A 17,353-nucleotide genomic window follows, 5' to 3' on the forward strand; every position below is an offset into this window, starting at 1 on the left:
GCGCCGTTGTTTGTATTTGGGGGCCTGTGGCTGGGAGTGGCCGGCTGGCTCCTTTGAACCCACAATACGCAGGATGGTTCCCAGACCCAAGGTGGCACCAGTGCCAAGTCGGGCTGGTTTGATACTACCAAGTGCGTCCTGCAATCTGCCATCCAGAAGCGGGGCAGCTGAATTTTGTTTGCCAGAGAAAAAGGCTGTTGTTTGTGTTTCGGGGCCTGTGGCTGGCAGTGGACGGCTGGCTCCTGAAAATCCATGATACGCAGCATGGTTCCCAGACCCAAGGTGGCACCAGCGCCAAGTAGGGCTGGTTTCATAGTACCCAGTGGCTCCTGCAATCTGCCATCCAGAAGAGGGGCAGTTGAGTTTTGTTTTCCAGAGAAAAGGGCCGTGGTTTGTGTTTGGGGCCTATGGCTGAGAGTGACCGGCTGGCCCCTGAAAATCCACGATAGGAAGGATGATTCCCAGACCCAAGGTGGCACCAGTGCCAAGTCGGGCTGGTTTGATTACACCAAGTGGCTCCTGCAATCTGCCATCCAGAAGTGAGGCAGCTAAGTTTTGTTTGCCAGAAAAAAGGGCCGTGGTTTTTGCTGGGGGCCTGTGGCTGGGAGTGGCCGGCTGGCTCCTTAGAATCCACCATACGCAGGATGGTTCCCAGACCCAAGGTGGCACCAGTGCCAAGTCGGGCTGGTTTGATAGTCCCAAGTGGCTCCTGCAAACTGCCATCCAGAAGCGGGGCAGCTGAGTTTTGTTTGCCAGGGAAATGGGCCGTTGTTTGTGTTTGGGGGCCTGTGGCTGGGAGTGTTCGGCTGGTTCCTGAATATGTACGATACGCAGGATTGTTCCCAGACCCAAGGTGGCACCAGTGCCAAGTCGGGCTGGTTTGATGGTGCAAAGTGGCTCCTGCAATCTGCCATCCAGACGCGGGGCAGCGGATTTTTGATTCCATGAGAAATGGTCCGTGGTTTGTTTTTGGGGGTATATGGCTGGGCCTGGCCGGCTGGCTCCTTAAAAAGCTCGATATGCAGGATGGTTCCCTGACACAAGGTGGCACCAGTGCCACGTCGGGCGGTTTTCGTAGTACAAAGTGCGTCCTAAAATTTGCCATCCAGAAGAGGGGCAGTTGAGTTTTGTTTGCCAGAGAAAAGGTCCGTGGTTTGTTTTTGGGGGCATATGGCTGAGAGTGGCTGGGTGGCCCCTGAAAATCCACGATACACAGGATGGTTCCCAGATCCAAGGTGGCACCTGTGCCAAGTCGGGCTGATTTGATAGTACTAAGTAGCTCCTGCAATCTGCCATCCAGAAGCGGGGCAGCTTACTTTTGTTTGCCAGGGAAACGGGCCGAGGTTTGTGTTTGGGGGCCTATGGCTGAGAGTGACCGGCTGGCTCCTGAAAAGCTACAATAGGCAGGATGGTGACCAGACCCATGGTGGCACCAGTGCCAAGTTGGGCTGGTTTGATAGTACCAAGTGGTTCCTGCAATCTGCCATCCAGAAGCAGGGCAGCTGAGTTTTGTTTGCCAGAGAAAAGGGCCTTGGTTTGTGTTTGGGGGCATATGGCTGGGTGTGGCCAGCTGGCTCCTTAAAATGCACGATATGCAACATGGCTCCCAGACCCAAGGTGGCACCAGTGCCAAGTTGGGCTGGTTTGATAGTACCAAGTGGCTCCTGCAATCTTCCATGATCACGTGGAGAAATACTTTCTGGTTTCAGCCTCATGCTCTTTCTTCTCTCCCTCAACTTCTCTATCACCTCTCATCTGGTTCACATGCGCTGTCTTCAAGGTCCACAGGCTACTTTTCACAGAATCTTCTGGCCTGATGAAGTAAGAATGATGAATAGAACAGAGCTGGGATCTATTTTCCAGTTTGGATAAAATGCATTCTGCACACAAATCCAAGGAGAACGGGCTGCCCCGATGCCCAGAAAATCTTTCACTCCTGCTAGTGTTCTACGTCAACCGCAACTTAGTCTGAAAGAAAAGCTTTTTCTCTGAGAGCATCTGAGAGGTTTGCATGAAGCACTGATATCTGACATATGCAATTTTGAATAGGAGAGGAAAAAGAAAATGGCAAGGAGTTTTTAATTTTAGTGGTTTCAATTTTAATTTCCGTGCACTTTTTCAAAACTTGTCAGCTCAAATGCCCATCAACATCTTTTAGTCATCTGTAAGTCAGTATTCATATAAAATGTGCTTCAAATCCAAAGAATTTCAAATTTGCACTCCAAGCTTCTATGCCTAGATTTATGATTTCCTACACATATTAGATGAAAGGAAGGCCTTTTTTACTGTGGGAGTGCTGGAACACTGGAACAGGTTGCCCAGAGAAGTTGTGGGTGTCCCATCCCTGAAAGTATTCAAGGTCACCTTGGACGGGGCTTGGAGCAGCAACAAAGGAGAAGCTTGATGGTAGAGAAACAAAGTCGGACTATAGAAGAAACTCGGATTGAAGTATAGGATCAAGTTTTCTCTCAGCTCTTGGGGTAAATTCAAAGTTGTACAAAATGACATTTATCTGTGCTATTCACTACTGTAACAGAAAGTTTCATGAAAACTGTACAGAAGATAGTAAATTTTAAAAGAGATAAGAATTACAGCATAAAATCCATGGGATAGGTTACAACATGAGACACTCTCTAAGAGAAAATCTCTTTGTTTCAGCACTTCATCGGGGTAAGATTTCATGAAGTGCCAAAGAAGGCGGCAAAATATCATTCGGGACATTATTTACTGGAATTCAGCCTGGCCATTAGTAGGAACTGCCTTTGAACATATCATGTAGATATACCACACACACTTTCCCTTCACTGAAAAATTACTGTTTACAACAAATAAGCAATTGACGATCAAAATTGATTGAAAGCATCTTAAACATGTCAAGTATTTCATTGTAGATGATCTGTGATCCAAATGCTTCTTCCACCTTCGAGAGGGACAGAAGAATTCTTCCATATCATGATGGTTTAAAATTGTATCAACCAATGTTTTCTGCTGAAAAGATATCATCTATTTTTTTCTATTTTTGGAAGAAAATATTCCTAGACATACAACAGGTGAGAACTAAGTAATTTTAAAGAAACAAATGAAATGAAAATATTCTGTAAATAGAATGAAATGAAAAGCTGTGTTTTAAATAGGAGCTAAATATTAAACAGAATTTTTGTACCAGGCATTTGAATTACTGCACCAGCTCTTTTGCCCATCAAGAGAGGCATTTAGCATTTCAGTCTTTTCCAAGGTGTTCATGATCTGCTATGCTGATCTCTGTGTGTGCCTAGGTGTGTGTGGAGGGGGGGGCATATGAAGGGGAGTGTGTATGTTTGCTTTACAATTGTTGTGGCAGATTCATGCCTCAGCTCCACATTTTGTTTTAAAAAGGTCACACCGAGTGGATATGAAGTTTACTATCAACAAGAGATCGATTCCCAAATCATCCATTTGACTCTCCCTTATAAATCATGTGCTTTGTTGCATATTTTATCAAATATACTTTCAAGCCAGATGGAGGAAGGAGGATGTGGGAATCCCTCCACCATCTTGCAACTTTTATGTAAGTAGGTTTTCAAGAAAATCATCATTTCTCTTTTAAATATGTCTGGAACAGGCATGATGGTAGTGTCAACCTGTTGGAGTTTTTGTTGCTGGAAGAAGTTGTACAAAAGGATTGGTTTTTACATTGACCAGTTACTGAATCAAGCGCAGGAATACATTGGAAATTTAGCTGGGGGTTCCTTTTCCCAGCAGACTACTTCTAGAACGAGCTTGTACACTGAAGCTGACTCTTTTGCTCTCTTTTTGTTTCTTTCCTATTTTCTTGGCTTCTTTGCCACTATCTAGACAATTTTGGAACTTTGTTCCCAACTAAAATGGTTTCAATAGTCTGATTGTGATCATACATTTTTACAAGGAATTTTTAAAATCTTTCCTCGAGTCCAGAAAGTCAAGGACTTAGATCTTTTTCTTCCCTTATCAATATTGCCATGAAATTGATAAATAAAGACCAACTCTTTATTTTTGTTTTTAACCCACGTAGATAATTCCCATCCATTAATCCATTTTGTGGACCAATAGCTGCCATTCTGATGGAAGCTGTCACTTCTTAACAATAGGCATTCTGTGACTATGTTGACTGCACTTTGGGTGAAGATCCTAACTGGTCTTAGATATACATAGGGAGAAATTTGCTCAGCCAGTGTCAGTCTTAAGCATGCGTATCAGAAGATCTTTCTAGAGCTGGGAATTTTCCCATGAAAGGGATTCAGTTAGGGAAGAGACACTTGTGCCAGAGTTTTACATTCTTCTTGAACACTGCTTAAGGAACTTAGATGCCATGTCCATTTGGATCTCTGTCTGCACAGAACTTTGTCATGCCAGCGCTTTGAAATGCATCTTGAAGAGAATTCACTAGCACAGAATGAAAGAGAGTGGAAGGGGTTGGTGGGGCTAACCAGGCCCAACCCCCCTGCCTAAACCAGGATACCTAGAGCCTCTTGCCCAGGATTCTATCTGGGTGTACTTTTAATGTCTTCAAAGATCCAGGCTCCACAATCTTTCTGGGCAGTCTGTGCCGTGGTTCAGTCACCCTGACAGTAAAGAAACATTTACTGATGTTCAAAGGCAATCTCCTGTATTTCAGTGTGTGCCCACTGCCTCTTGTCTTTTCCCTCAGCATCACTGAAAAGACACTGATTCCCTCCCCTTTGCACTATTGCTTCCATATGTATGTGTGATGCCATGTAGAGGTATGTCAAAAACCTCCCTGAAGCCCAGGCAGATAATATTCCCTTCATCTACCAGTCAAGTTGATTCATCAGAGGAGTTTAAAGTGATGTTCAGCATGAAATTCCCCTGAAAAATCATGCTAACTACATTATTTGGTCATCTGTCATGTGCCTGGCAAGGATTTCCAGGAAGAGCTGCTTCATCAACTTCCTGGGGATAAAAAAGAGGCTGGCTGGTTTGTACTATGGCGAGTCCTCTTAATTGCCTTTTTTGAAGATGGGTGTCATTTGCTAACATCCACTCTTTAGCTCCTCTTCTCATCTACACCTCGGCAAAAAGCTTTTCCACTATGTCTGGCTAGGAAAAACTGTGCCAGCACAGAAAACATCTCCCATCGTGTTCTAGAAGTTGCACGGATGTCTGCCAAGTGTTTGGCAGGAAGAAAAGAAAAGTTGTCCAAAACAGCTTCCAATCGAATGTTCCTGTGATTGGAAAAGTCAGGAGAGTGCAAAGGTACTGTTTTCTATCAGTTGGCAAGGTGCGCACACAATCCCAGTGTTGTACAGCTTGCTTCTTCACCTTCCCGAAGCTGCCGCTCTCGCCGGCTGCCGGAGCCCAAGAAGCGGCTTCTTCGCGCAAAGACGATTGTGCCGCTCACAGGGCTCTCCTTAGCGCGGCTTCTGCCGAAAGACGCCCGGCAGCGGCTCTTACCTCCGGAGAGCATCCTACCTTCGTCTTTAGCTCCTCTTCTCATCTACACCTCGGCAAAACGCTTTTCCACTATGTCTGGCTAGGAAAAACTGTGCCAGCACAGAAAACATCTCCCATCGTGTTCTCGAAGTTGCACGGATGTCTGCCAAGTGTTTGGCAGGAAGAAAAGAAAAGTTGTCCAAAACAGCTTCCAATCGAATGTTCATGTGATTGGAAAAGTCAGGAGAGTGCAAAGGTACTGTTTACTATCAGTTGGCAAAGTGCGCACACAATCCCAGTGTTGTACAGCTTGCTTCTTCACCTTCCCGAAGCTGCCGCTCTCGCCGGCTGCCGGAGCCCAAGAAGCTGCTTCTTCGCGCAAAGACGATTGTGCCGCTCACAGGGCTCTCCTTAGCGCGGCTTCTGCCGAAAGACGCCCGGCAGCGGCTCTTACCTCCGGAGAGCATCCTACCTTCGTCTTTCGCGTCTTTTGTAGTCTACATCTTAGCAAAACGCTTCTCCACTATGTCTGGCTAGGAAAAACTGTGCCAGCACAGAAAACATCTCCCATCGTGTTCTAGAAGTTGCACGGATGTCTGCCAAGTGTTTGGCAGGAAGAAAAGAAAAGTTGTCCAAAACAGCTTCCAATCGAATGTTCCTGTGATTGGAAAAGTCAGGAGAGTGCAAAGGTACTGTTTTCTATCAGTTGGCAAGGTGCGCACACAATCCCAGTGTTGTACAGCTTGCTTCTTCACCTTCCCGAAGCTGCCGCTCTCGCCGGCTCCCGGAACCGAAGAAGCGGCTTCTTCGCGCAAAGACGATTGTGCCGCTCACAGGGCTCTCCTTAGCGCGGCTTCTGCCGAAAGACGCCCGGCAGCGGCTCTTACCTCCGGAGAGCATCCTACCTTCGTCTTTCGCGTCTTTTGTAGTCTACATCTTAGCAAAACGCTTTTCCACTATGTCTGGCTAGGAAAAACTGTGCCAGCACAGAAAACATCTCCCATCGTGTTCTAGAAGTTGCACGGATGTCTGCCAAGTGTTTGGCAGGAAGAAAAGAAAAGTTGTCCAAAACAGCTTCCAATCGAATGTTCCTGTGATTGGAAAAGTCAGGAGAGTGCAAAGGTACTGTTTTCTATCAGTTGGCAAGGTGCGCACACAATCCCAGTGTTGTACAGCTTGCTTCTTCACCTTCCCGAAGCTGCCGCTCTCGCCGGCTGCCGGAGCCCAAGAAGCGGCTTCTTCGCGCAAAGACGATTGTGCCGCTCACAGTGCTCTCCTTAGCGCGGCTTCTGCCGAAAGACGCCCGGCAGCGGCTCTTACCTCCGGAGAGCATCCTACCTTCGTCTTTCGCGTCTTATGTAGTCTACACCTCGGCAAAAAGCTTTTCCACTATGTCTGGCTAGGAAAAACTGTGCCAGCACAGAAAACATCTCCCATCGTGTTCTAGAAGTTGCACGGATGTCTGCCAAGTGTTTGGCAGGAAGAAAAGAAAAGTTGTCCAAAACAGCTTCCAATCGAATGTTCCTGTGATTGGAAAAGTCAGGAGAGTGCAAAGGTACTGTTTTCTATCAGTTGGCAAGGTGCGCACACAATCCCAGTGTTGTACAGCTTGCTTCTTCACCTTCCCGAAGCTGCCGCTCTCGCCGGCTCCCGGAACCGAAGAAGCGGCTTCTTCGCGCAAAGACGATTGTGCCGCTCACAGTGCTCTCCTTAGCGCGGCTTCTGCCGAAAGACGCCCGGCAGCGGCTCTTACCTCCGGAGAGCATCCTACCTTCGTCTTTCGCGTCTTTTGTAGTCTACATCTTAGCAAAACGCTTCTCCACTATGTCTGGCTAGGAAAAACTGTGCCAGCACAGAAAACATCTCCCATCGTGTTCTAGAAGTTGCACGGATGTCTGCCAAGTGTTTGGCAGGAAGAAAAGAAAAGTTGTCCAAAACAGCTTCCAATCGAATGTTCCTGTGATTGGAAAAGTCAGGAGAGTGCAAAGGTACTGTTTTCTATCAGTTGGCAAGGTGCGCACACAATCCCAGTGTTGTACAGCTTGCTTCTTCACCTTCCCGAAGCTGCCGCTCTCGCCGGCTGCCGGAGCCCAAGAAGCGGCTTCTTCGCGCAAAGACGATTGTGCCGCTCACAGTGCTCTCCTTAGCGCGGCTTCTGCCGAAAGACGCCCGGCAGCGGCTCTTACCTCCGGAGAGCATCCTACCTTCGTCTTTCGCGTCTTTTGTAGTCTACATCTTAGCAAAACGCTTTTCCACTATGTCTGGCTAGGAAAAACTGTGCCAGCACAGAAAACATCTCCCATCGTGTTCTAGAAGTTGCACGGATGTCTGCCAAGTGTTTGGCAGGAAGAAAAGAAAAGTTGTCCAAAACAGCTTCCAATCGAATGTTCCTGTGATTGGAAAAGTCAGGAGAGTGCAAAGGTACTGTTTTCTATCAGTTGGCAAGGTGCGCACACAATCCCAGTGTTGTACAGCTTGCTTCTTCACCTTCCCGAAGCTGCCGCTCTCGCCGGCTGCCGGAGCCCAAGAAGCGGCTTCTTCGCGCAAAGACGATTGTGCCGCTCACAGTGCTCTCCTTAGCGCGGCTTCTGCCGAAAGACGCCCGGCAGCGGCTCTTACCTCCGGAGAGCATCCTACCTTCGTCTTTCGCGTCTTATGTAGTCTACACCTCGGCAAAAAGCTTTTCCACTATGTCTGGCTAGGAAAAACTGTGCCAGCACAGAAAACATCTCCCATCGTGTTCTAGAAGTTGCACGGATGTCTGCCAAGTGTTTGGCAGGAAGAAAAGAAAAGTTGTCCAAAACAGCTTCCAATCGAATGTTCCTGTGATTGGAAAAGTCAGGAGAGTGCAAAGGTACTGTTTTCTATCAGTTGGCAAGGTGCGCACACAATCCCAGTGTTGTACAGCTTGCTTCTTCACCTTCCCGAAGCTGCCGCTCTCGCCGGCTCCCGGAACCGAAGAAGCGGCTTCTTCGCGCAAAGACGATTGTGCCGCTCACAGTGCTCTCCTTAGCGCGGCTTCTGCCGAAAGACGCCCGGCAGCGGCTCTTACCTCCGGAGAGCATCCTACCTTCGTCTTTAGCTCCTCTTCTCATCTACACCTCGGCAAAACGCTTTTCCACTATGTCTGGCTAGGAAAAACTGTGCCAGCACAGAAAACATCTCCCATCGTGTTCTCGAAGTTGCACGGATGTCTGCCAAGTGTTTGGCAGGAAGAAAAGAAAAGTTGTCCAAAACAGCTTCCAATCGAATGTTCATGTGATTGGAAAAGTCAGGAGAGTGCAAAGGTACTGTTTTCTATCAGTTGGCAAGGTGCGCACACAATCCCAGTGTTGTACAGCTTGCTTCTTCACCTTCCCGAAGCTGCCGCTCTCGCCGGCTCCCGGAACCGAAGAAGCGGCTTCTTCGCGCAAAGACGATTGTGCCGCTCACAGTGCTCTCCTTAGCGCGGCTTCTGCCGAAAGACGCCCGGCAGCGGCTCTTACCTCCGGAGAGCATCCTACCTTCGTCTTTAGCTCCTCTTCTCATCTACACCTCGGCAAAACGCTTTTCCACTATGTCTGGCTAGGAAAAACTGTGCCAGCACAGAAAACATCTCCCATCGTGTTCTAGAAGTTGCACGGATGTCTGCCAAGTGTTTGGCAGGAAGAAAAGAAAAGTTGTCCAAAACAGCTTCCAATCGAATGTTCCTGTGATTGGAAAAGTCAGGAGAGTGCAAAGGTACTGTTTTCTATCAGTTGGCAAGGTGCGCACACAATCCCAGTGTTGTACAGCTTGCTTCTTCACCTTCCCGAAGCTGCCGCTCTCGCCGGCTGCCGGAGCCCAAGAAGCGGCTTCTTCGCGCAAAAGACGATTGTGCCGCTCACAGTGCTCTCCTTAGCGCGGCTTCTGCCGAAAGAAGCCCGGCAGCGGCTCTTATCTCCTGAGAGTGGCAGCTTCGGGAAGGTGAAGAAGCAAGCTGTACAACACTGGGATTGTGTGCGCACCTTGCCAACTGATAGAAAACAGTACCTTTGCACTCTCCTGACTCTTCCAATCACAGGAACATTCGATTGGAAGCTGTTTTGGACAACTTTTCTTTTCTTCCTCCCAAACACTTGGCAGACATATCTGCAACTTCTAGAAAACGATGGGAGATGTTTTCTGGGCTGGCACAGTTTTTCCTAGCCAGACATAGTGGAAAAGCGTTTTGCTAAGATGTAGACTACATAAGACGCGAAAGACGAAGGTAGGATGCTCTCCGGAGTTAAGAGCCGCTGCCGGGCGTCTTTCGGCAGAAGCCGCGCTAAGGAGAGCCCTGTGAGCGGCACAATCGTCTTTGCGCGAAGAAGCCGATTCTTCGGTTCCGGGAGCCGGCGAGAGCGGCAGCTTCGGGAAGGTGAAGAAGCAAGCTGTACAACACTGGGATTGTGTGCGCACCTTGCCAACTGATAGAAAACAGTACCTTTGCACTCTCCTGACTTTTCCAATCACAGGAACATTCGATTGGAAGCTGTTTTGGACAACTTTTCTTTTCTTCCTGCCAAACACTTGGCAGACATCCGTGCAACTTCTAGAACACGATGGGAGATGTTTTCTGTGCTGGCACAGTTTTTCCTAGCCAGACATAGTGGAAAAGCGTTTTGCTAAGATGTAGACTACAAAAGACGCGAAAGACGAAGGTAGGATGCTCTCCGGAGGTAAGAGCCGCTGCCGGGCGTCTTTCGGCAGAAGCCGCGCTAAGGAGAGCCCTGTGAGCGGCACAATCGTCTTTGCGCGAAGAAGCCGCTTCTTGGGCTCCGGCAGCCGGCGAGAGCGGCAGCTTCGGGAAGGTGAAGAAGCAAGCTGTACAACACTGGGATTGTGTGCGCACCTTGCCAACTGATAGAAAACAGTACCTTTGCACTCTCCTGACTTTTCCAATCACAGGAACATTCGATTGGAAGCTGTTTTGGACAACTTTTCTTTTCTTCCTGCCAAACACTTGGCAGACATCCGTGCAACTTCTAGAACACGATGGGAGATGTTTTCTGTGCTGGCACAGTTTTTCCTAGCCAGACATAGTGGAAAAGCTTTTTGCCGAGGTGTAGACTACATAAGACGCGAAAGACGAAGGTAGGATGCTCTCCGGAGGTAAGAGCCGCTGCCGGGCGTCTTTCGGCAGAAGCCGCGCTAAGGAGAGCACTGTGAGCGGCACAATCGTCTTTGCGCGAAGAAGCCGCTTCTTGGGCTCCGGCAGCCGGCGAGAGCGGCAGCTTCGGGAAGGTGAAGAAGCAAGCTGTACAACACTGGGATTGTGTGCGCACCTTGCCAACTGATAGAAAACAGTACCTTTGCCCTCTCCTGACTTTTCCAATCACAGGAACATTCGATTGGAAGCTGTTTTGGACAACTTTTCTTTTCTTCCTGCCAAACACTTGGCAGACATCCGTGCAACTTCTAGAACACGATGGGAGATGTTTTCTGTGCTGGCACAGTTTTTCCTAGCCAGACATAGTGGAAAAGCTTTTTGCCGAGGTGTAGACTACATAAGACGCGAAAGACGAAGGTAGGATGCTCTCCGGAGGTAAGAGCCGCTGCCGGGCGTCTTTCGGCAGAAGCCGCGCTAAGGAGAGCACTGTGAGCGGCACAATCGTCTTTGCGCGAAGAAGCCGCTTCTTCGGTTCCGGGAGCCGGCGAGAGCGGCAGCTTCGGGAAGGTGAAGAAGCAAGCTGTACAACACTGGGATTGTGTGCGCACCTTGCCAACTGATAGAAAACAGTACCTTTGCACTCTCCTGACTTTTCCAATCACAGGAACATTCGATTGGAAGCTGTTTTGGACAACTTTTCTTTTCTTCCTGCCAAACACTTGGCAGACATCCGTGCAACTTCTAGAACACGATGGGAGATGTTTTCTGTGCTGGCACAGTTTTTCCTAGCCAGACATAGTGGAAAAGCGTTTTGCTAAGATGTAGACTACAAAAGACGCGAAAGACGAAGGTAGGATGCTCTCCGGAGGTAAGAGCCGCTGCCGGGCGTCTTTCGGCAGAAGCCGCGCTAAGGAGAGCCCTGTGAGCGGCACAATCGTCTTTGCGCGAAGAAGCCGCTTCTTGGGCTCCGGCAGCCGGCGAGAGCGGCAGCTTCGGGAAGGTGAAGAAGCAAGCTGTACAACACTGGGATTGTGTGCGCACTTTGCCAACTGATAGAAAACAGTACCTTTGCACTCTCCTGACTTTTCCAATCACATGAACATTCGATTGGAAGCTGTTTTGGACAACTTTTCTTTTCTTCCTGCCAAACACTTGGCAGACATCCGTGCAACTTCTAGAACACGATGGGAGATGTTTTCTGTGCTGGCACAGTTTTTCCTAGCCAGACATAGTGGAAAAGCGTTTTGCTAAGATGTAGACTACAAAAGACGCGAAAGACGAAGGTAGGATGCTCTCCGGAGGTAAGAGCCGCTGCCGGGCGTCTTTCGGCAGAAGCCGCGCTAAGGAGAGCCCTGTGAGCGGCACAATCGTCTTTGCGCGAAGAAGCCGCTTCTTGGGCTCCGGCAGCCGGCGAGAGCGGCAGCTTCGGGAAGGTGAAGAAGCAAGCTGTACAACACTGGGATTGTGTGCGCACTTTGCCAACTGATAGTAAACAGTACCTTTGCACTCTCCTGACTTTTCCAATCACATGAACATTCGATTGGAAGCTGTTTTGGACAACTTTTCTTTTCTTCCTGCCAAACACTTGGCAGACATCCGTGCAACTTCTAGAACACGATGGGAGATGTTTTCTGTGCTGGCACAGTTTTTCCTAGCCAGACATAGTGGAAAAGCGTTTTGCCGAGGTGTAGATGAGAAGAGGAGCTAAAGACGAAGGTAGGATGCTCTCCGGAGGTAAGAGCCGCTGCCGGGCGTCTTTCGGCAGAAGCCGCGCTAAGGAGAGCACTGTGAGCGGCACAATCGTCTTTGCGCGAAGAAGCCGCTTCTTCGGTTCCGGGAGCCGGCGAGAGCGGCAGCTTCGGGAAGGTGAAGAAGCAAGCTGTACAACACTGGGATTGTGTGCGCACCTTGCCAACTGATAGAAAACAGTACCTTTGCACTCTCCTGACTTTTCCAATCACATGAACATTCGATTGGAAGCTGTTTTGGACAACTTTTCTTTTCTTCCTGCCAAACACTTGGCAGACATCCGTGCAACTTCGAGAACACGATGGGAGATGTTTTCTGTGCTGGCACAGTTTTTCCTAGCCAGACATAGTGGAAAAGCGTTTTGCCGAGGTGTAGATGAGAAGAGGAGCTAAAGACGAAGGTAGGATGCTCTCCGGAGGTAAGAGCCGCTGCCGGGCGTCTTTCGGCAGAAGCCGCGCTAAGGAGAGCACTGTGAGCGGCACAATCGTCTTTGCGCGAAGAAGCCGCTTCTTCGGTTCCGGGAGCCGGCGAGAGCGGCAGCTTCGGGAAGGTGAAGAAGCAAGCTGTACAACACTGGGATTGTGTGCGCACCTTGCCAACTGATAGAAAACAGTACCTTTGCACTCTCCTGACTTTTCCAATCACAGGAACATTCGATTGGAAGCTGTTTTGGACAACTTTTCTTTTCTTCCTGCCAAACACTTGGCAGACATCCGTGCAACTTCTAGAACACGATGGGAGATGTTTTCTGTGCTGGCACAGTTTTTCCTAGCCAGACATAGTGGAAAAGCTTTTTGCCGAGGTGTAGATGAGAAGAGGAGCTAAAGAGTGGATGTTAGCAAATGACACCCATCTTCAAAAAAGGCAATTAAGAGGACTCGCCATAGTACAAACCAGCCAGCCTCTTTTTTATCCCCAGGAAGTTGATGAAGCAGCTCTTCCTGGAAATCCTTGCCAGGCACATGACAGATGACCAAATAATGTAGTTAGCATGATTTTTCAGGGGAATTTCATGCTGAACATCACTTTAAACTCCTCTGATGAATCAACTTGACTGGTAGATGAAGGGAATATTATCTGCCTGGGCTTCAGGGAGGTTTTTGACATACCTCTACATGGCATCACACATACATATGGAAGCAATAGTGCAAAGGGGAGGGAATCAGTGTCTTTTCAGTGATGCTGAGGGAAAAGACAAGAGGCAGTGGGCACACACTGAAATACAGGAGATTGCCTTTGAACATCAGTAAATGTTTCTTTACTGTCAGGGTGACTGAACCACGGCACAGACTGCCCAGAAAGATTGTGGAGCCTGGATCTTTGAAGACATTAAAAGTACACCCAGATAGAATCCTGGGCAAGAGGCTCTAGGTATCCTGGTTTAGGCAGGGGGGTTGGGCCTGGTTAGCCCCACCAACCCCTTCCACTCTCTTTCATTCTGTGCTAGTGAATTCTCTTCAAGATGCATTTCAAAGCGCTGGCATGACAAAGTTCTGTGCAGACAGATATTCAAATGGACATGGCATCTAAGTTCCTTAAGCAGTGTTCAAGAAGAATGTAAAACTCTGGCACAAGTGTCTCTTCCCTAACTGAATCCCTTTCATGGGAAAATTCCCAGCTCTAGAAAGATCTTCTGATACGCATGCTTAAGACTGACACTGGCTGAGCAAATTTCTCCCTATGTATATCTAAGACCAGTTAGGATCTTCACCCAAAGTGCAGTCAACATAGTCACAGAATGCCTGTTGTTAAGAAGTGACAGCTTCCATCAGAATGGCAGCTATTGGTCCACAAAATGGATTAATGGATGGGAATTATCTACGTGGGTTAAAAACAAAAATAAAGAGTTGGTCTTTATTTATCAATTTCATGGCAATATTGATAAGGGAAGAAAAAGATCTAAGTCCTTGACTTTCTGGACTCGAGGAAAGATTTTAAAAATTCCTTGTAAAAATGTATGATCACAATCAGACTATTGAAACCATTTTAGTTGGGAACAAAGTTCCAAAATTGTCTAGATAGTGGCAAAGAAGCCAAGAAAATAGGAAAGAAACAAAAAGAGAGCAAAAGAGTCAGCTTCAGTGTACAAGCTCGTTCTAGAAGTAGTCTGCTGGGAAAAGGAACCCCCAGCTAAATTTCCAATGTATTCCTGCGCTTGATTCAGTAACTGGTCAATGTAAAAACCAATCCTTTTGTACAACTTCTTCCAGCAACAAAAACTCCAACAGGTTGACACTACCATCATGCCTGTTCCAGACATATTTAAAAGAGAAATGATGATTTTCTTGAAAACCTACTTACATAAAAGTTGCAAGATGGTGGAGGGATTCCCACATCCTCCTTCCTCCATCTGGCTTGAAAGTATATTTGATAAAATATGCAACAAAGCACATGATTTATAAGGGAGAGTCAAATGGATGATTTGGGAATCGATCTCTTGTTGATAGTAAACTTCATATCCACTCGGTGTGACCTTTTTAAAACAAAATGTGGAGCTGAGGCATGAATCTGCCACAACAATTGTAAAGCAAACATACACACTCCCCTTCATATGCCCCCCCCTCCACACACACCTAGGCACACACAGAGATCAGCATAGCAGATCATGAACACCTTGGAAAAGACTGAAATGCTAAATGCCTCTCTTGATGGGCAAAAGAGCTGGTGCAGTAATTCAAATGCCTGGTACAAAAATTCTGTTTAATATTTAGCTCCTATTTAAAACACAGCTTTTCATTTCATTCTATTTACAGAATATTTTCATTTCATTTGTTTCTTTAAAATTACTTAGTTCTCACCTGTTGTATGTCTAGGAATATTTTCTTCCAAAAATAGAAAAAAATAGATGATATCTTTTCAGCAGAAAACATTGGTTGATACAATTTTAAACCATCATGATATGGAAGAATTCTTCTGTCCCTCTCGAAGGTGGAAGAAGCATTTGGATCACAGATCATCTACAATGAAATACTTGACATGTTTAAGATGCTTTCAATCAATTTTGATCGTCAATTGCTTATTTGTTGTAAACAGTAATTTTTCAGTGAAGGGAAAGTGTGTGTGGTATATCTACATGATATGTTCAAAGGCAGTTCCTACTAATGGCCAGGCTGAATTCCAGTAAATAATGTCCCGAATGATATTTTGCCGCCTTCTTTGGCACTTCATGAAATCTTACCCCGATGAAGTGCTGAAACAAAGAGATTTTCTCTTAGAGAGTGTCTCATGTTGTAACCTATCCCATGGATTTTATGCTGTAATTCTTATCTCTTTTAAAATTTACTATCTTCTGTACAGTTTTCATGAAACTTTCTGTTACAGTAGTGAATAGCACAGATAAATGTCATTTTGTACAACTTTGAATTTACCCCAAGAGCTGAGAGAAAACTTGATCCTATACTTCAATCCGAGTTTCTTCTATAGTCCAACTTTGTTTCTCTACCATCAAGCTTCTCCTTTGTTGCTGCTCCAAGCCCCGTCCAAGGTGACCTTGAATACTTTCAGGGATGGGACACCCACAACTTCTCTGGGCAACCTGTTCCAGTGTTCCAGCACTCCCACAGTAAAAAAGGCCTTCCTTTCATCTAATATGTGTAGGAAATCATAAATCTAGGCATAGAAGCTTGGAGTGCAAATTTGAAATTCTTTGGATTTGAAGCACATTTTATATGAATACTGACTTACAGATGACTAAAAGATGTTGATGGGCATTTGAGCTGACAAGTTTTGAAAAAGTGCACGGAAATTAAAATTGAAACCACTAAAATTAAAAACTCCTTGCCATTTTCTTTTTCCTCTCCTATTCAAAATTGCATATGTCAGATATCAGTGCTTCATGCAAACCTCTCAGATGCTCTCAGAGAAAAAGCTTTTCTTTCAGACTAAGTTGCGGTTGACGTAGAACACTAGCAGGAGTGAAAGATTTTCTGGGCATCGGGGCAGCCCGTTCTCCTTGGATTTGTGTGCAGAATGCATTTTATCCAAACTGGAAAATAGATCCCAGCTCTGTTCTATTCATCATTCTTACTTCATCAGGCCAGAAGATTCTGTGAAAAGTAGCCTGTGGACCTTGAAGACAGCGCATGTGAACCAGATGAGAGGTGATAGAGAAGTTGAGGGAGAGAAGAAAGAGCATGAGGCTGAAACCAGAAAGTATTTCTCCACGTGATCATGGAAGATTGCAGGAGCCACTTGGTACTATCAAACCAGCCCAACTTGGCACTGGTGCCACCTTGGGTCTGGGAGCCATGTTGCATATCGTGCATTTTAAGGAGCCAGCTGGCCACACCCAGCCATATGCCCCCAAACACAAACCAAGGCCCTTTTCTCTGGCAAACAAAACTCAGCTGCCCTGCTTCTGGATGGCAGATTGCAGGAACCACTTGGTACTATCAAACCAGCCCAACTTGGCACTGGTGCCACCATGGGTCTGGTCACCATCCTGCCTATTGTAGCTTTTCAGGAGCCAGCCGGTCACTCTCAGCCATAGGCCCCCAAACACAAACCTCGGCCCGTTTCCCTGGCAAACAAAAGTAAGCTGCCCCGCTTCTGGATGGCAGATTGCAGGAGCTACTTAGTACTATCAAATCAGCCCGACTTGGCACAGGTGCCACCTTGGATCTGGGAACCATCCTGTGTATCGTGGATTTTCAGGGGCCACCCAGCCACTCTCAGCCATATGCCCCCAAAAACAAACCACGGCCCTTTTCTCTGGCAAACAAAACTCAACTGCCCCTCTTCTGGATGGCAAATTTTAGGACGCACTTTGTACTACGAAAACCGCCCGACGTGGCACTGGTGCCACCTTGTGTCAGGGAACCATCCTGCATATCGAGCTTTTTAAGGAGCCAGCCGGCCAGGCCCAGCCATATACCCCCAAAAACAAACCACGGACCATTTCTCATGGAAACAAAAATCCGCTGCCCCGCGTCTGGATGGCAGATTGCAGGAGCCACTTTGCACCATCAAACCAGCCCGACTTGGCACTGGTGCCACCTTGGGTCTGGGAACAATCCTGCGTATCGTACATATTCAGGAACCAGCCGAACACTCCCAGCCACAGGCCCCCAAACACAAACAACGGCC

This window comes from Melospiza melodia, chromosome 4, assembly GCF_035770615.1.
Source record: "Melospiza melodia melodia isolate bMelMel2 chromosome 4, bMelMel2.pri, whole genome shotgun sequence".
Classification (NCBI taxonomy): Eukaryota; Metazoa; Chordata; class Aves; order Passeriformes; family Passerellidae; genus Melospiza; species Melospiza melodia.